General features: G+C 38.6%; 2 pseudogenes across 2 annotated transcripts; both read left to right on the top strand.

Annotated features, from left to right (window-relative positions):
* The first annotated feature begins 3,419 nt into the window (after positions 1-3,419).
* On the top strand, positions 3,420-6,820 carry LOC308279005 (wings apart-like protein homolog; annotated as a pseudogene). The gene is made up of 2 exons: positions 3,420-3,600; positions 6,414-6,820. The product of its transcript is annotated as a wings apart-like protein homolog (transcript).
* A 373-nt stretch (positions 6,821-7,193) lies between these two features.
* LOC308279004 (wings apart-like protein homolog) lies at positions 7,194-11,325 on the top strand (annotated as a pseudogene). Its single transcript has 4 exons — positions 7,194-7,202; positions 7,587-7,743; positions 9,258-9,630; positions 9,857-11,325. The product of its transcript is annotated as a wings apart-like protein homolog (transcript).
* The last annotated feature ends 6,943 nt before the right edge of the window (positions 11,326-18,268 follow it).

Here is an 18,268-nt window from a genome sequence, read left to right as displayed (position 1 = left end):
TTTGGGTGTAGTCTGATCTGATTCATCAGGAATCAGAAGATAATTGTCCTTAATTTATAGATGAGGAAAGGGGAAAATTTAGATAAGTTGTCTAGGGTCACCTAAGCAGAAGCAGTGAAAGCGTGAGAGCTGATATCTAGGTCCACACACTTTTCACATTATCAAGCCAGCTTATGAAAACAAAGCTTTAAAAATCCTAAATTTTCATAATACAATCCAGCATGTTTTAGCATGGTGGAATGCTATGCTTGGGGAAGGTTCTTTTTGTGTGTGTGGAACTGGGGATTGAATTCAGGGGCATTCTACCTCCGAGCTATACCCCTAGCCCTACTTTTTATTCTGTATTTTAAAACAGGGACTCACTAAGTTGCAGAGAGGCTCACTAAGTAGCTGAGGCTGGCTGCAAACCTGTGAGTCACCTGTCTCAGCCTCTAAAGTACTTAGATTATAAACGTGTACCAGCACACCCAGCTTCTGGGCAAGGATCTTATCAGAACTAGAAGCAGTCTGGAGATAGACCTATGGGAGGAGTATTTCTTTTGCTGCTCTGGGTTATCGCTAGTTACTATCTCCAGGTAGGAGACTAGAGGAAGTAAGGTCTGCTCCCAGAATGCTCAGTTCCTTTGTGATAAAACCCCTCAAATGCCCATATGTTCTTCTCCTGTGATCCTTCTTCCTTTCCATTCCTCAAATGGTCTTCAGGAAAAGCTTAACTGGCAGACTTTTAACATTCCAGAAGGGTTTTAATGCCAACACTGACTCACACAGACCCTCTTTTTTTCAACATAAGAAAACAAGTCCAGAGAGATAACTGTCTTTTTCTTGAGGAGATTAATGTTCTGTTGCAACCAGTTCTAAGACAAAACAAGAAACCAGGTCTAGAAAGCACTGTCCAGTAAAAATCCTCAAAAATCCTCCTGTCCTTTGACTTTTCTGAGCTCTAACCAAAGTGTATGGGTGAGGACCTCACCTAAACCCAGAGACACTAAGATTTTATTTTTCACAGAAATTGGAAATAAACAGGAAGCAGAGAATTTTTAAGGATTTGATTCATTTGGGTGCCAGTAGAAGGAAAAGTGCCCCAACAATATCTTGGACTAGAGAATAAAACTGGGATCTTCCACACAGAAACCTAACTCTTCCAGAATCTTGCTCCTCACATCACTAAAGACCATTTATTATCTCCTTGCTACATGACTTCAGCTTTGCTTCATTAATTCAGGTCACTTTCCACAGGCTCCCATGGTCATTCAGTCTAGTCCATAAATGAGTGATCTTTCAAGTACATGCATGTTATGTTACATCATTCACATTCACCTTCTCACTGCCACCTTCAAATCTCACTAGTAAGTGAAAGACTTTTTCTGTGAAATATTTTTTTCTGTACCTCTTCCCACATCACTCTTTCCCAAGGTCCCTGAAATCCTATATAATCCTGAGACCAAACAGGAGAAATGATGTGTCAAAACAAGCTATTTTCTACCTTGGAAGTATGATCACAATTAAATTGTGAGATATGGGCTGATAAATAAGTACTCACCCCACCTTCAACTTTATTCTGGGAGAGCCTCAACCTGTCTAGAACAGCAGTTTCCAATTAGACCTCTTTGACAACAGCTCCTCCTCTCTGCCAATTCCAACTCACAGCCCTTTCTGAGAACCTTGAATGGAAGTAGTTATTTTGTGTGTTTAGAGTGCCCTCTAGAGATCATGATTTGACAATACAGCCCCATCTAGTACAGGATTTTAAGACATATTGACAGTTTTTCTAACATGGCATGCCATTCCACCGGCATTTTAACTAATCTCTGCCCCAGCCTCAAAGTAGGGATGTAGAATTTCATAGGAGCAGAAATATGGAATTTGACAAGAAGTTATAGATCACCCAGTCCTTCCTTATTTTACAGATAGGACCAGACAGATAGTGAATGAATCGGACCCTGCCAATCCTAGGCAAATGTACTTTTTTCATGGTAGCCTCTTATCTAAGCACAAGGCAGAGTGAACAGTTCAAAATGCAGGAAAATGCCTTTATCAGTAATAAGAGAAATAAAACCCCGCATGTGTGAGTCCTTTCTGTTTGTTGGGTACTATTCTCTACATGTAGCATTTTATTTCATCTTCACAGGGACCCTGTGAAATAGATACTATTATCAATCTCATCTTACAGCTGAAAGAACTAAAGTGTAGAGAGGTTAAAATGACTTACCCATATTTGCATGCTAATAAATGATGGAGTCAGATTATTATCCAGGAAGTCTGACTCCTGAGTAGAACTCCACTCTTATCTCTTAACTTTTCCCCTCCTTTCATCCCATGTCTGATCAGTCATTAAATTTATCAAGTCCTTGATGTCTGTATAGATCATTCTGAACTGTTGCTTAAAATCCCCCACTAATCTACAGAGCATACGTTTTTATTCTTTGTTTTCCATTTTAGCTTGCTGTTAAGCTAGATATTCTTTATTCTGTATTCATAGAATCGATTTGTTTCTAAACCCAAGTTCAGGTTTTCAACGGATTCCCTATAAATTTCACATTGTTGGTGTCTATTAATCTACTGAATTTTTTTTAGATATGGTTGTTTAGCCAGATAAATCCACCAAAATGTAGTATCATCCAGTTAAATTTTTCCATATGGTTCACAAAAATTTCCTGAGACATTCTCTCTCTCTCTCTCTCTCTCTCTCTCTCTCTCTCTCTCTCTCTCTCTCTCTCTCCTCTCTCACTGTGTGCCACCACCCCGGCTACCCTTCATATATATTTTTTAATTTTAGCTAATCATTTGAAAATAAGTAGCAAATATCATGATACTTTATCCCTGCATTAAAATGCAGCTTTTAATTTTTATCTATTTTTAAATATAATGTTGTTGGTGCATTGTAGTCTCACATCATAATGAAGTTCAGAGTGATAGAAACACATGCACACAGCACTTGGTGAGCTTCCACTTGGCTTCCTCTCTACTCTCGCCCCTTCCCTGTATATGATATCGAGATTGGCAATGATAATTTCATATATATACATAACATCAATGGAAGTGTTTCCTTTATTAATTATATCTCACACCACCACCACCCTCTCCTAGGAAGGTAGTGTTTCCTTCATTGATTATACCTTCCCCATCCCTCTGTTGGTGTTTCTCCTCCTTTATCTAAAGTCCCTCTGGTATCCCAATTACTCTCTAGCTTCAAAATATGAAAGAAAACATATGACCCTTCACTTTCTATGGCTGAGTAATCTCACTTAACACAATTTTCTCCAGGTCCATCCATTTTCCTGCAAGAGAAGAGATAGGCTCTGCTCTCTCCCACGAGGACCAGGCGCTTGGCCCAGAGCGGTTGGGAATGGGAGAGGTGGAGACAGCTGGAGACCAGAACAGCTGCCTGGCGTCAAGAGGAATATAAAACAGTTGTCAAAATGATGTCAAGATTTGGGGAAACATACAGTAGGAAAGAAGTCAATCGCAATTCAAAATTTGATGAAGTTTTTTCCAACAAACAGACCAACCTTAGCACAAAATGGGGAGAGACAACATTTATGGATAAATTAGGGCAGAGGAGACCCAATTTCAAATCAGATATCCAAGAAATTTTAAAAAGTAGAAGGGAATAATGGAGATCCTTTCGAATTTTTTTTCTTTCTTTCTTTCTTTTTTTTATTGGTGCACTGTATTCATACATCATAGTAGGATACATACTTTTGTAGACATACATGCACACTTTTCCCAGTCAGCCCCCACCCGATCCCCACCCCATTCTCTCCCTATCCCTCCCTCCCATGCTTGGCTTAGTAGTTGACATCTAGTATTATGGGAATTTATCTAAAATTAAAAATGATAATCTCACATAACAGTTTCATTTGTCTGATACCAAGCTTTTGATGACTTAAAGATAACATTTCAATATTTCTTTTTGCTTTCTTTCTTACCAGAGAATATTTTTTTTCTATTTTTTAGGTGAAACTATCATATATTTATGTATTTATTTTTCAGAAAAAAATCTATCCTAATATGGAATATGGACTCTAGGTACCCAAAACGATCTTGAAAAAGAACAAAGCTAGAAGATATATATTTTCTGATTTCAAACCATATAAAGCTACAATAATTGAAACAGTGTAGTACTATTCTAAAGGCAGATATATAAACCATTGGAGTTAAATAAAAGCCTAGAGCTAAATTCTTCCCTATATTGTCAAGTTATTTTGACAAGGTTTCCACGAATATTTGGTGGTGGAATTATTAATCTTTTAAATAAATATTGTTGAAAAATAATAATTACATGGAAAAGAATAAAATTGGACCCTTACCTAATCCCATATACAAATATTAACTCAGAATAGATAATAGACCTAAATATAAATCTTAAGACTATAAACTTTTAGGAGAAAATCTGGGTCATTAAACCTCACAACATTGAAATTGGCAGTAATTTCTTGGTTATGATTTCAATGGCACAGGCAACAGAGGAGTATACAAACTCCCTAAAAAATAAAAAAAATATTGTATATCCAAAGACAATGTAAACAGAGTTAACAGTTACTAATAGAATGGGATAAAATATTTCCAAATGCTATATCTGAAGGTATATTAATATTCCAACTAGAAATCCTAGAAATTAACAACAATAAAGGCAAACAATACCCTTTAGAGATAGGTAAAAGACTAACATAAATAATGAATCTCCACAGATAACCAATCTTAGTTGTCTGTTGGATGGAAAATCTTGTTTCTCTAGTTCTGGAGTGTGTTATCTATTTCTTCTTTGTAGTTAATCTCTTTGAGTATTTTCTCTAGTGCTGGTTTTGAAGACATAAATTCCTTCAGTTTCTGTTTGTCATGGAGCTTCTTATTTCTCCATCTAATTTGATAGAAAGTTTTGCTGGGTAGGAAATTTTTGGCTGGAAGTTGTTTTCTTTCAGAGTTTGGAATATGTTACTCCAAGCCCTTCTGGCTCTCATAACTTGGTTTGGGAAGTCTGGAGTGATTCTAATTGGTTTGCCTCTGAATGTCACTTGGCCCTTTGCTTTTGTTGCCTTTAAGATTCTCTGCTTGGCTTCCACATTGGTCATTTTGACAATTATGTGGCATGGGGATCCTCTTCTCCGATCCTGTCTAAAGGGAGTTCTATAAGTTTCCTGGACCTGTGTATCGACCTCTTGCTCTATGTCTGGAAAATTTTCTGCTATTACTTCCTAGAAGAGATTGTTGATCCCTTTGGTTTCACTTTCTTTTCCCTCCTCTATTCCAATTATTCTTAGGTTAGCTCTCTTAAAATGGGCCCATATTTCTTCAATATCAGATTCCTGCTGTCGGATATTTTTTTCTAGATTAGAAACTATGCGTTCATTTTTGGAATGATCATCTTCTAAGAGTGAGATTCTGTTCTCCATGTGTTCTAATCGGTTGTTTGTGCTTTGAATTGAGGCCTTTACTTCATTGATTGCATCCTTTATCTCTTTTTGGCTCTCTCTGAGTTCTTTTCGAAGCACCTCTATTATTTCTACAGTTATTTTCCTGATTTGATCTTCCAGAAATCTCTGATTTTCAGTTTAATCGGGTTCTGATGTTGTGGGGTTGTGGGCATTTATTGCTCCAGTATTATTCCTCTTTCCCATGATTTCGGATGTTTGTGCCTTCTCTGGGTTCTTCCCTTGGGTCACTATGACTTCACTTAAGGTGTTCTGGATCTCGAGTCAGTAGTATCTCAGACCCCACTACTCCTTTACTGGGTTTTATCACAGAGTCTCCGACCAAGAGAGTCGATAGAGGCTGCTTTAGACTGTGGGGGGGGGGGTGCCAGGTTGCACGTTCTCCTATGGTGTGATATCTCTGCCACTGCCCCTCCCCCACTGGGTCAAGTCCCAGGGAGTACAGTACTGGGATTTCTCCTCTGTGGCCCGCAATTTGACTCACTGTTCTTGAGTACGCAGATGTAGCTGTACTGGCCTCACTGAATTCGGTGCTTCTGCCGCCGGTGGCAATATGGCGCCGCTGCTACGCCTTCGGCTGTGGGGCTGGTGTTTTTCTTCTTGGTTTTGATTTCCACTCTGAATCCCTGCAGTGTGTGCTGAGCTCGGCCACTGGGAGCTTTAGATGCTCTCTGCGCAGAGAAATCCCGCCTGGCTGTTCCACAGTGGCTCACCTCGGTTTGCTGTAGCCGTCCTGTGAATTCGCCGGTGCCGCCGGCAGTATGGCGCTGCTGCCGCGTCTGCCGCGTCCTCGGGCGTGAGGCCGGTTATCTCCTCTGTGGCTCTGTTCTCAGTCCGCTTTCTCTCTGGAGCCTGGTGATTTTTTATTTCACTGGTAATGGTGTTTTCTGGCTATGAAAGTTGCTGATTTTGTGGTAATGGAGATTGGTTGTTAGCGGGGCTCTTAAGCCCCGCTTTTCTCGGTCGCCATCTTCCCGGAAGTCTTCCCTTTCGAATTTGATAGTGATGAGGAGTTTCTACCAGTTACTTCAAAAAATTTTAGGGTAAGGGTTCCTCTTACTCAGATTCCAGTGAAGCTGTTTGGCTAAAAGAGGTCACTTTGGTACTTGAAGCTAATAGCAAAATTAGTCATGTGGTGAATGAAGACAGTGTTGTATCTGATGAATGCTTACCTTTGGAGGATACTTTGCATGGAAAAGAAAAGAGCACACAAAAAAAAATCCTAGAAAATGATGCAAGCAAAAGTAGCTTGCCAAATTAATGCCTTCTGACAAAGTGGATAATTTTAGTGAAGAGCATGAAAAAATCATCACCATTTTCACAAAAATGCTGAAGACAATACTAAGAAGCCCAGTGCAGAAACTGTACCAGGATTGGGAATGGCCTAGGAAGATTTGAAAAAGTTCTTTTTTTAATGTGGGCATAGCATTTTATTTTATTTTATACAAATTATGGGTGGGGATTGGGTAGGGGCTAACTGGGCGATGTGTGTATGTATGTCTACACAAGTTTTTATCCCATTATGATGTATGAAACAGTGCACCAATAAAAAATAAATTAAAAAAAGAAAAGAAATGGTATACATTGTAACTGTACTTGGTGCCCTCTTCCCCCCACCCCCGTTTTCCCTTCCCCCCCTCCTACCATTATTGTCCAGGGTAACCATGCCATATTCATACTTTTACACATATTCGGATGTAGACCCTCATTAACCAAGTTCAGCCTTCCTCCTCTCCTATCTTTTTTCTAGGTCTACGAAGAATGATGCTGGTATTTTATGGGAATTGCATTGAATCTATAGATCACCTTTGGCAGAATGGCCATTTTGATAATATTTATTCTGCCTATCATGAGCACATGAGATCTTTCCATCTTCCAAGGTCTTCTTCAATTACTTTCTTTAATGTTTTATAGTTTTTGTTGTAGAGGTCTTTTACATCTTTGGTTAGGTTTATTCTAGGTATTTTATTGGTTTTTGAGGTTATAGTGAATGGAATTGTTTTCTTTATTTCTTTCATTGTGGATTTATTGTTGGCGTAAAGAAAAGCCACTGGGCAGGGGCTCTGAAGGGCTGGCAGCTCTTCCATATCTGATTCTCCGGGGGTATGGCAGGTCCGGGTCGGGGTCCCTGAAGGTCCCCCAGTGCCTCTGTAGGTGCCTCCACTGGTGCGCCAACAGTGCCGCTTAGGTGCTCAGGTGAACTCGAAGCTTAAGATGTTAGAGCTCTATGGCCACTTTCTGAAACTTGTGTTCTTGGGGCTGCCAAGATTGCAGTTCTCCAAAATCCTTTTTGGGCCGGTGGCTCAATATAGTGCCTTTTGTGTGTGTTGCGGTGACTCTCACAGGTCAAAGTTACTGGATTTCTTCCATGGTAGTCCCTGAGTCTTTTTTGGGTTGTAAGCTGGGCTAGGCCACGCTCTCTCTCTATGGTGGCAGGGCCTCAGGTTGCCTGGGTGGGACCGCATGGGATTGGGCTTGGGCTTGGGCTGGGGTTGTGCTGGGGCCAGAGGCGGCAACAACTGGGGTGGTGCTCGGGCTGGGGCTGGGCTGGGGCTGGAGGCAGCAGCAGTCGGGGCGGTGCCAGGCAGAGTGGAGCCCAAGCCTCCTTGGGCCCTGGGCGTCTTACTGGTGGCTTACCGGCAGCAGATGCAGTGGTGGCTCTGCTCTCTGGCACCCTGGGTCCCCGAAAGACTTTTCCTCTTGGGTTATGTTGTCACGTTGGTGTAAGTCAGGTCCAGGGACTGCAGTTTGGGCCGACAGCCTGCACTGGCGCTGGCGGCCCTGCTGTGGCTGCAGCAGATCTGAAGCTCGACCTTTTTTATTTTTTCTGCAGTTCAGGGTTTCTGGATTCCTTCCGCTGAGGTTCCTGGATCTGTTTTGGTTTCCGAGATATATTTATTTTGTTGGTTAAGATGCTGCTTTCTCGGTAGTTGAACTTCATTTATTTCAACTACTGAGAAGTGCTGTGTCCCACAGTCGCCATTTTGAATACCCTCAGAAAGTTCTGATTATTAATAAATATATTTCAAAAATTGGATGAGGTGCAGATCTGTGAAAGGACTTGGTTTCTGGCTAGAAGCAGGCAACTATTCCAATGTAAATTAACCTAGCTAAAGGTAATTAGCAAGTCTATAGGAGAGGGGAACTAGGACTTCCTCATCCTCATTATAAAGACAGGTTTACATAATTGGATAATCTAGCTAGAATGGGAGGAGGCGACCTTTGTGAAAGGAGACACCTTGGCGGGGAAAGTAAGGGGAGGAGCTTTACAGACACTTTTACTATGTCAGAATTATGTGAAACAAGATGGAGGATGTCGTGTATAAAAAGTCTGTTCCTTGTTTTGTACTTTGGTGATTTTGGTCGAAGCACCCCCTCATGTTACTGTAACTGGCTTCTGTATTTCTATCTTTTTAATAAACTTCTTTAAATCTCAGCAAGAGTCCAGGCTATTGCATATTTATCCTTAGCTCAGGACAAGAACCCGCGGGTTTTTGTGTTTTTGTTTTTTTGGGGGGAAATTTTTCCCAGTGGTGTAACAAAGGTCCCTGGGGACAGTTTTCCAAACCATAAAAGTCCAAAAGCCATAACATCTTCTTTTTTTGTGGTACTGGAGGTGGAACCCAGGGGCTTTCTACCTTTGGGCTATACTCACAGACCTATTTTTTATATTTTATTTGGAAACAGGGTCTCACTAAGTTGCTGAGAGCCTCACTAAGTAGCTGAGGCTGGCTTCGAGCCTGTGCGATTCTCATGTCTCGGCCTCCCAAGCGCAGAGATTACAAGCGTGCATCACCACACACATCTTCTTCTTAACCATAAAAGAAACCACAGTGGCTTCTGGATACAAACTTGATGAAATTAAGAAAACAAATGGTACTTTGAACTCCCAGTTTGAGAAAAGTTCAGAATCTTCATCTGAAATATCTCTAATTAAGGGGTCTAAAAGAAATGGTTTGTATGAATGGGATAATTTAGAAGATATCAGATCAGAAGATTACATTTTGAATCTGGATAGTGATCTTCTCTTGGAGATGAAGGGTGAGGATTTAAAAACCAACTGGAAAATCTAAATTAAAGCCACTGAGGAAGACATTGTGCAAAGTGTTCTTAGACCAAGCAACTGTAGGATGTACTGTAGAAGCAATAGACTAAATCCTCACAAGGAACATAAAATTTTGATAAGCTAGAGCTGGGTGTGGTGGCACATGCTTGTAATCCCTGCGCTTGGGAGGCTGAGACAGGAGGATCGCACGGGTTCGAAGACAGCCTCAGCTACTTAGTGGGGCTCTCAGCAACTTAGTGAAACCCTGTTTCCAAATAAAATATAAAAATAGGTCTGGGAGTATAGCCCGGAGGTAGAAAGCCTCTGGGTTCCACCCCCAGTACCACCAAAAAAATTTTTTTGATAAGCTAATAGACAGCCCAGTCATGCTTTAGCCAAAGCAAACAGTGAATGAAGTAAAGACGGCCTGAATCAGGCAGAGAAAGGTGATGTACATTGTGGGACCAGTTTTAGAGGAACTGTTGGATGGACTAGAGATTATACTGTTTTACATTCATCTTGATTTTTAGTTTGTAATGTAGGATACTATGGAATGAAGTATGGATGCGTTCACCATTTCCACTCCTGCAGATCTGGGATAATCTAGCTGTCTCAGAAAAAAAGGCAGATATTGCAATTTCTAAGACCACTACTAGATTTTGACCTAGTAATACTAAATCCAAAAGGATGTAAAATTTGATTTTTTTTTTTTTGGTTTTGAAGATGATGATGAGACAGGATTTGACAAAGGAGGTTCTGGGAGTTCTAATTACAAAATTAAGAACTTTGGTTTTAACAATCTCAGTGAAAGTGAAGATGAAGACAATGATGACTGTCAAGTGGAAAGAAAAACTAGCAAAGAAAAAGAACTAAAACACCTTGATCACCATCCTTGCAGCCTCCTCCAGACAGCAACAAAAGTTCTTAGGACAGTCATTCTAGTACAAATCATGCAGAAAACTTGGATTTTACAGACAACTTGCCTGGTGTGCCTGAGAGTGTGAAGAAGCCCATAAATAAACAAGGAGATAAATCAAAGGAAAATACCAGAGAGATTTTTAGTAGCCTCAAACAGTCGCTGACAAAAGCTGTATATAATGCTAGACATTGGAACCATCCAGACTCAGAATAACTACCTGAGCCACCAGCAGTAAAACCTCAGAGTGTCACCATGAGGCTGTCTTAAAAGGAACCAAATAAAAAAGAGGATGGAGTTTTTAAGCCTCTGTACCATCACTCAAAGTGATAAAAAGCTGTGACAATACCTACTCAGCCCTACCAAAATATAGTCACTGCACTGAAATGCAGAAAAGAAGACAAAGAACTGTATCTTGTTGTACAGCATGTGAAGCAATTCAATGATGTGGTGGAATTTGGTGAAAATCAAAAGTTCACTGATGACATTGAGTACTTGTTAAATGGCTTAAAGAGCATTCAGTCCTTAAAAACACATTGCCTTAGTGTTATTAGCTTGTCTACTAAATTTGCCATGCCCAGTTTTCAAATGCATCCGAGAGCACATGGAATGGTTGCAATTGTCTTTAAAAACCTTGGATGACTCCCAGCACCATCAGAATCTGTCCCATTGTACAGCTGCACTCATGTACATACTGAGTAGAGCTCGTTTAAATATGAATCTTGACCAAGCTAGCCTAGATCTAATGATTTGACTTTTTAAGCTGGAACAAGATGCTTTATTAGCTAAGCTACTAAATTAAAAAGACATGAACAAAATTAAAGAAAAGGTCTAAAGACTGTGAAACTGTACAACATAAGCATCTTGATATAGAAAACATAACGACTGGGCACTTAGCTATGGAGACATTGCTGTCCCTTACCTCTAAATGAGCAGAAGACTGATTTAAAGAAGAACTTTGGCTTTTGTGTAGTCTGGATTGGGGAGGGAAGGGGGCTAAAGGAGTGTTATGTTCATATATACCTCTATCATCTTGTACCCCATTAAGATGTATGACTACAATGCACTGATAATGAAAAAAGAAAATTTGGAATAGAAGGAACATTCTACAATATCATTGAGCTAATTTACTATAAGCCCAAAGCCAGCATCATATTGAATGAGGAAAATCTACTAGAATTTCCGTTAAAATTATGAACAAGACAAAGATGTCCACTATCATCACTCCTTTTCAATATAACAGTAGAAACTCTAGTCAAATCAATAAAGCAAGAAAAGGAATACAAATAGAAAAAGAGCTGTAGTTATCTATGTTTGCGGACAACATGATTCTATACTTAGAAGAGCCTAAAACAACCAAAAGAGTTTTGGAGCTGACAACTTCTGCAAATAGCAGAATACAAAATTAATCTACAAAAATCAATAACTTTTCTATACACCAGATGGAAATCTGGAAAACAATCCCATTCAAAATAGTCCCCCAAACAATAAAATACCTAGAATTAAACATAACCAAGGAGATAAAAGACCTCTACAATAAGAGCTATACAACACTAATAAAAGAAATTGAAGAAAACCTTAGAAGATAGAAAGATCTTGGATAGGCAGAACAAATATCATTAAATGGTCATTCTACCAAAAGTGATCTACAGATTCAATGAAATCCTTATTGAAATACCATCATCATTTTTTTTTTTGCAGTACTAGGGATTAAACCCAGGGGCATTTTACCTGAGCTACATCCTCAGTCCTATTTTTAATTTTTTGAAACACTATCTCACTAGGTTGTGCAGGGCCTTATTAAGTAGCTGAAGTTAGCCGTGAGCCTACAATCCTCCTGTCTCAGCCTCCCAAGTACTAGGATTACAAGGGCATGTCACCTCACCCAGCTTTCATGGTCATTCTTTAAAGAGCTAGAAAAATCAATACTCAAATTCATATGAAATAACAAAAGACCCAGAATAGCCAAAACAGTTTTAAGTGACAAGAACCATGCAGGCGGAATCATGATACTTGACTTCAAATCTGTCTTCTCACCCTGCATAAGAGTCAACTCAAGATGGGTTAAAGACATGTAAATCAGACCAGATACTTTGCAATTACTATAAGACCACATAGGCCCAACACTTCAATATATAGGCTCAGGTAGAAACTTCCTCAGTAAGCCTCCCAAGGCACAAGAAATTAAAGTGAGGGTTAATAAGTGGGATTGCATTAAAATATAGAGCTTCTGTGCAAAAGGAAACTATTAAGAACATTAATAGTGAGCTGAAAGAATGGGAGCAGATTTTTGCCTGCTACTCCTCCAATAGAGACTAATATCTAGATTATACAAAGAATTTAAACAACTTATCGTGAAAAAATAATAAAATGGGCAAGTGAGCTAAGACATTTCACACACAAGAAATACAAATGTCCAATAAATATGTGAAAAAATACTTCATGTCATTAGCAATCAAAGAGATGAAATCAAAATAACACTGATATTTCACCTAACTCTAGTTAGAATGGCAGTCATCAAGAATAAAAATAAAAAATTCTATTAAGGATGTGATGAAATAGGAAATTTTATACTTTGTTGGAGGGATTACAAATTAGTTCAGCTACTTTGAAGATCACTGTGGAGATTCCTCAGAAGACTGGTAATTAAACTACCATATGACCCAGCTATACTACGCCCTGGTATCTTCCCAAAGAAATTGAAACCAGACTACTAGAGTAATGCATGCCTAAAAATATTTATAGAAGCACAATTCACAATAGGTAAAATATGGAACCAGTCTAGATATCCATCAACAGATAAATGGATTATAAAATGATTGGATATATAATCAAATTCTACTCAGCCATAAAAAAGAACAAAATTATGTCATTCATATAAAATGAATGAAACTAGAGAATATTATGCTAAATGAGTTTAGTTAGTCACAGAAGATGAAGCATCATATGTTTTTCCTCATATGTGGCAGCTAGGAAGAAATTTGGATAGAAAATGGACTTCAAACGATGCAGGAAAACCCCTAGTAGAGTGATGGAGGCGGCCTAAGGGAAAGAGGCAAATTTGATTAAGGAAATATTTCAAAGGACTAGATGTACATACACAAAATTATCAATGCCAATCTCAATATCATGTAGGGGGAAGGGAAGGAGAGGGAATTGGGTAGGAGCTGGGGGGAGGCTCACTGAATGCTGTGTGCATGTATGTCTCTATCACTCTGAACTTCATCAGGATGACTACAATGCAACAATAAAAATGGAATTATAATCAGCATTAAAGAGAAAAAATTAAAAGAATGAATTAGAATCAGGAATAACAATTCTGTTGCAGAATAAATGTTTACTGAGAGAAGTAGAAGAAAAATAAGGGAAATGAGGGACCATTTTATGTAGTCTAAGAAATTGGGATGTATAAAGGTAATCAAAAATAGACTCCCAGGAACACGCTCAAAGCAAAGCACAAGACTCCTGACAGAAAATATTAGGATTATATGAGAGCAATACTTCCAATATGAGTGACTAAACTTCCTTTAGTCCTAGGTTCTTTTATCATCTTCTTCCTGGCACACAGTAGACCCTCAATAAATGTTAATTACCCCCCATCTTGCCTTTGAAGCATGTGGTCAAGGTGAACTCACCATTCTCCCCTTAATTCTACATCCCATTTATCATGTACATACAAATCACTCAGAAGTCTAGAAACAGTTCTCAAGGCCTTTCTCTCACATCTTGTTCCCATTAAATAGCCTGGGAGGATCTCAACATTTAAATTAGTAATTTAGTCACTAAGTACCCTGTTCTCACCTTTCTCCTTATAGTGTAAAATGTAAAACTTTAAAAAGAAAAAATTTCAATTATTAAAAAATATATCAATTAAATCAGGTGCAAATAAGGATCCATAATATAAGGTGTTAAGTTCAAGTGCTGGGAAACATTTCCTCTCTGTGTACATATAATACTAAAGATATAAGTCATCCATTCCCAATATTTCCAACATACAATGGTTAAACAGGCTTATTACAATAGTTACAGATATTTAAGTTTAAAAATGGGCAAAAAGAAGAAATACAACTATCCAATAAATATAGGAAAAATGCTGGGCGTGGTGGTGCACGCTTGTAATCCCCGCGCTTGGGAGGCTGAGACAGGAGGATCGCGCAGGTCCGAAGCCAGCCTCAGCTACTTAGTGAGACTCTCAGCAACTTAGTGAGACCCTGTTTCCAAATAAAAATATAAAATAGGTCTGTGAGTATAGCCTCTGGGTTCCACCCCTAGTACCACCTATATATATACATATATATATATATATATATATATATGAAATTATATATATATGAAATTATATATATATATGAAATTATATATATATATATATATGAAAAATGTTCAACATCATTAGCAATCAGGGAAATGCAAATCCAAACTACACTGAGATTTCATCTAATGCCATTTAGAATGGTAAGCATCAAGAATACAAACAATATTAAATGCTGGGGAGGATGTGGGAAAATAGGAACCCTTACACACTGTTGTTGGGATTGTAAATTAATATAATCACTATGGAGATCAGTATGAAGTTTCCTCAGAAGACTAGGAATGAAACTACCATATCACTCAGCTCTACCACTTCTCAGTATTTAATCCAAAAGAATCGAAGTCAGAATACGGTAGTCATACATGAAAGTCACAATAGCCAAATAATGAAACCAACCTAGGCGTCCATAAGCACATGAATGGATACTAAAAATGTAGTATATGAAATATTAGCCATAAAGAAGAACAAACATATGTCATTTGCAGAAAATTGGATGGAAAAAAGACTATGTTATGTTCAGTGAAATCAGTCTCAGAAAGTCAAGGGTCCTATATTTTCTCTCATATGTAGAAGCTAGAGAGAAAATAGAAATCATAAGGGACTTTAGATAAATGGAGATTGTGACCAGTAGAATGGTGAAAGGGGATTAGAGGAGAGAGGTAAGGAAGGGGAAAAGGAGGCTTGGTGAAAGAAACAGTTCAAATAATGCTATGGCCGTATATGAAGGTATCAACACCAATCTCATTAACATGTATGGGGATGGGGAGTCAGGTAGAATGTGGAGGGAAACACATAGTGCTGTGTGCACACATGTTAGTATCACTCTAAACCTCATTATGATGTATGATTACAATGCACCAATAAAAGTATTAAAAATGAAAATTAAACAGGAGTCCAAAGGAGTTTTAAAATCCTGCTAAGCAAACTCCAGCCATAATTCTGACTTTTCAGTTACACCCTCCATGTCATTCTTTTTTCATGAAAGGTAACATGTAGAGCTGAGATGTCTTATCAGTTTGCTTCTTTCCAGTAATATTTTAAGAGCCTGATAATGTTTCACTTTTTACTCTCTACCCCTTTTAACCTAACCTGGCAGTGTTTATGCTGGTATGATTTTCTCAAAAGTTTTGTGGGGTTTTTAATGATTTTATAGGAGTTCAGAGCATTTGATAAAAAACATATCCACAGATCTTTCTAAGATAATGTTTCTTGTATACTTGATTTCTGTGATAGCTGACAAACAACGCCCTTCAACTTCCTGAAGACCCACTGAATTGTTTGAGATCTAAGGCAATTCTCCATTATCTATGTCATGCCTTTAATTTTTCTCTCTTCATGAGTTTCCTTAACTTTAGTATCTTTTTCCATCTGGATGAGCTAAGAATTTTCTAAGTAACCTCATTCTGGTTCTTTTATATTTAACAGTTCTTCCCTCAAATCATCTTTCTTCTCTTGTTATTTTCTATAAACATCAAAGGAGGAAAACATGCAGAATCTTCAAAACTTTGGTCACACTTATTCTTAGTTATATGTCCAGATTAGCCATATACCAGCTCTATATTGCAACTAAATTAAAGAGAAAATTAAACCTTCTGTCCTATCATAGTGAGAATCCTCTTTAATCTAGTTTCCAATAACATGTTCCTCATTGCATTCTAAGTCTTCACAGGTAGAATTCTTAAAGTCTTTACCTGTATTTTTGTGTGTGGGGGGGTGCATGTTACTGGGCATTGAACCCAAGGACAATCTACTTCTGAGATACACCCCTAGCCTATTTTTTGATACAGGGTCTCACTAAGTTGTGGAGAGCATCTTGTTGCTGAGGTTTGCTGCAAACCTGAGATCCTCCTATCTCATCCTTCCAAGTACTGGGATTACAAGCATGGGCCCCTGAACACAGCACTTTATCTGTATTAATGATCTGCTCAAAATGATTTGGGCTATTTCTAAAGCAAATTATGGCTTATCTATAATGCTCCTGATTTTTTCCTGAGTCTTCGTCAGCAAAACCTATTTTTTGGAAGGGGGAACACTGGGACTTGAACCCAGAAGCTTTTCTACTTCAGGGCTATACACTTTTTATTTTATTTTATTTTTAATTTTGAAACAGGGTCTTGGTAAGTTGCTGAGGTTGAACTTGAACCTGCCATCTTCCTGTCTCACCATTTCTGGCTTGGCAGCTTTGAACAAACTCCTAACAGTACTCTAGCTTGTCTCCAGTTGTGAAAGTGTTTGAAATCCTAAGTTTGTTCTCATGACTTATTTTCCTAGCAGGTTAGGCTACTTCTGTTCCTCATACAGGGTTGGATTCCCAGCCTGACATTTTGTTTGAAGCCTTATAACTGAAGACATTAAAGCAAGCTTTACTTTTCCAATCAAACTACTTTTATTTCTGTTTTATTTAGTCCATGTTTTCCTTTCACCTCTCCCAGAAGAAAAGAAGTGTGACCTCTCTGGGCCATATTCTCCTGGTCTTTACACACAGAAGACACAGCAGGGATACCAGTGAATTTATTCATAACAGTTTAGCAAACCACAAGTCATTCTTTTTGTTTTCTTTCTTGCAGTTCCAGAAGAACTGCAACTGAAAACGAAGGAGGTAAAATTCCTTTGGGTCTGAATGAATGTTCCCTGTTTCCCTTTCCAGTAATTGAAACACTGCACTCCTGTTTTCTGCCCTCTCCAATGAGCAATGGAAGTCTCATGTGCTGGGGGGAGCTAGGAAGCAAATGGTGGCTGAAATGTCAAATCTCTGAAAAGGTCATCTGTCTGATATTACTCTATCCCCAAAGGGAAGGCAGGCAAGTGTTAGTTGTGTGTGTGATTTAGATTCCCACAGGATCACAGAATGTCAGGACTGCAAGACATCTAACTTTGCACACTGGAGACTTCTAGGGTGAAAATAGGCCCATGGTTGTATTTTGCTTGGCCAGCCCAGTGTTTTCTTTTAAATTTTTAATCTAAACGCCTTTACATGGGGCATAGTTCAGTTTTTGACATAGTACACATTACTCCATAGTATCTTAAACCAGGCTTCTTCTCAAATGCTTGAGAGGTGGAATGGGAACATGATGAAGAATATGGCCTGTGGGGCCCGATTGTTTGGGTTCTAGTCCTGGCCCTTCTAAATTGTCAGCTGTGTAATTCTGAGCTAAGCACTTTACTCTTCTGTGCTTTAGTTCCTGGATCAGTAAAATAAAGTTAATAATAGCATGATACTTAACTCATAAAGCTACTGGGAGTATTAAATATATTAATATTTATAAAGCATTTAGAAAAGTATCTACCACACAGTAAACATTATAGAAATATTTATTAGTGCTATTTGACACCTGAAAGCATTTGAGTTGTGTCTACTGAATTCAGTACATTTTTTCTAGTACCACATTTTACATATGAAGAAATTAAAGCCTGCAGAGGTCAAAGGGTTCCCCAGATTGCCTGATTCCAGGTCCAGTGTTTAAAGTATCTGTTTATTGACAAAACAGTAAAGTAATATAGTGACAACAGTGATTTACATGATACTTCTATGCACCAGGTGCTCTTCCAAGAACTTAATATAT

This window comes from Muscardinus avellanarius (genome assembly GCF_963383645.1).
Source record: "Muscardinus avellanarius genome assembly, chromosome: X".
Classification (NCBI taxonomy): domain Eukaryota; kingdom Metazoa; phylum Chordata; class Mammalia; order Rodentia; family Gliridae; genus Muscardinus; species Muscardinus avellanarius.
Note: the sequence above shows the minus strand (reverse complement) of the source record. Positions and strands in the feature narration are given on the sequence as shown.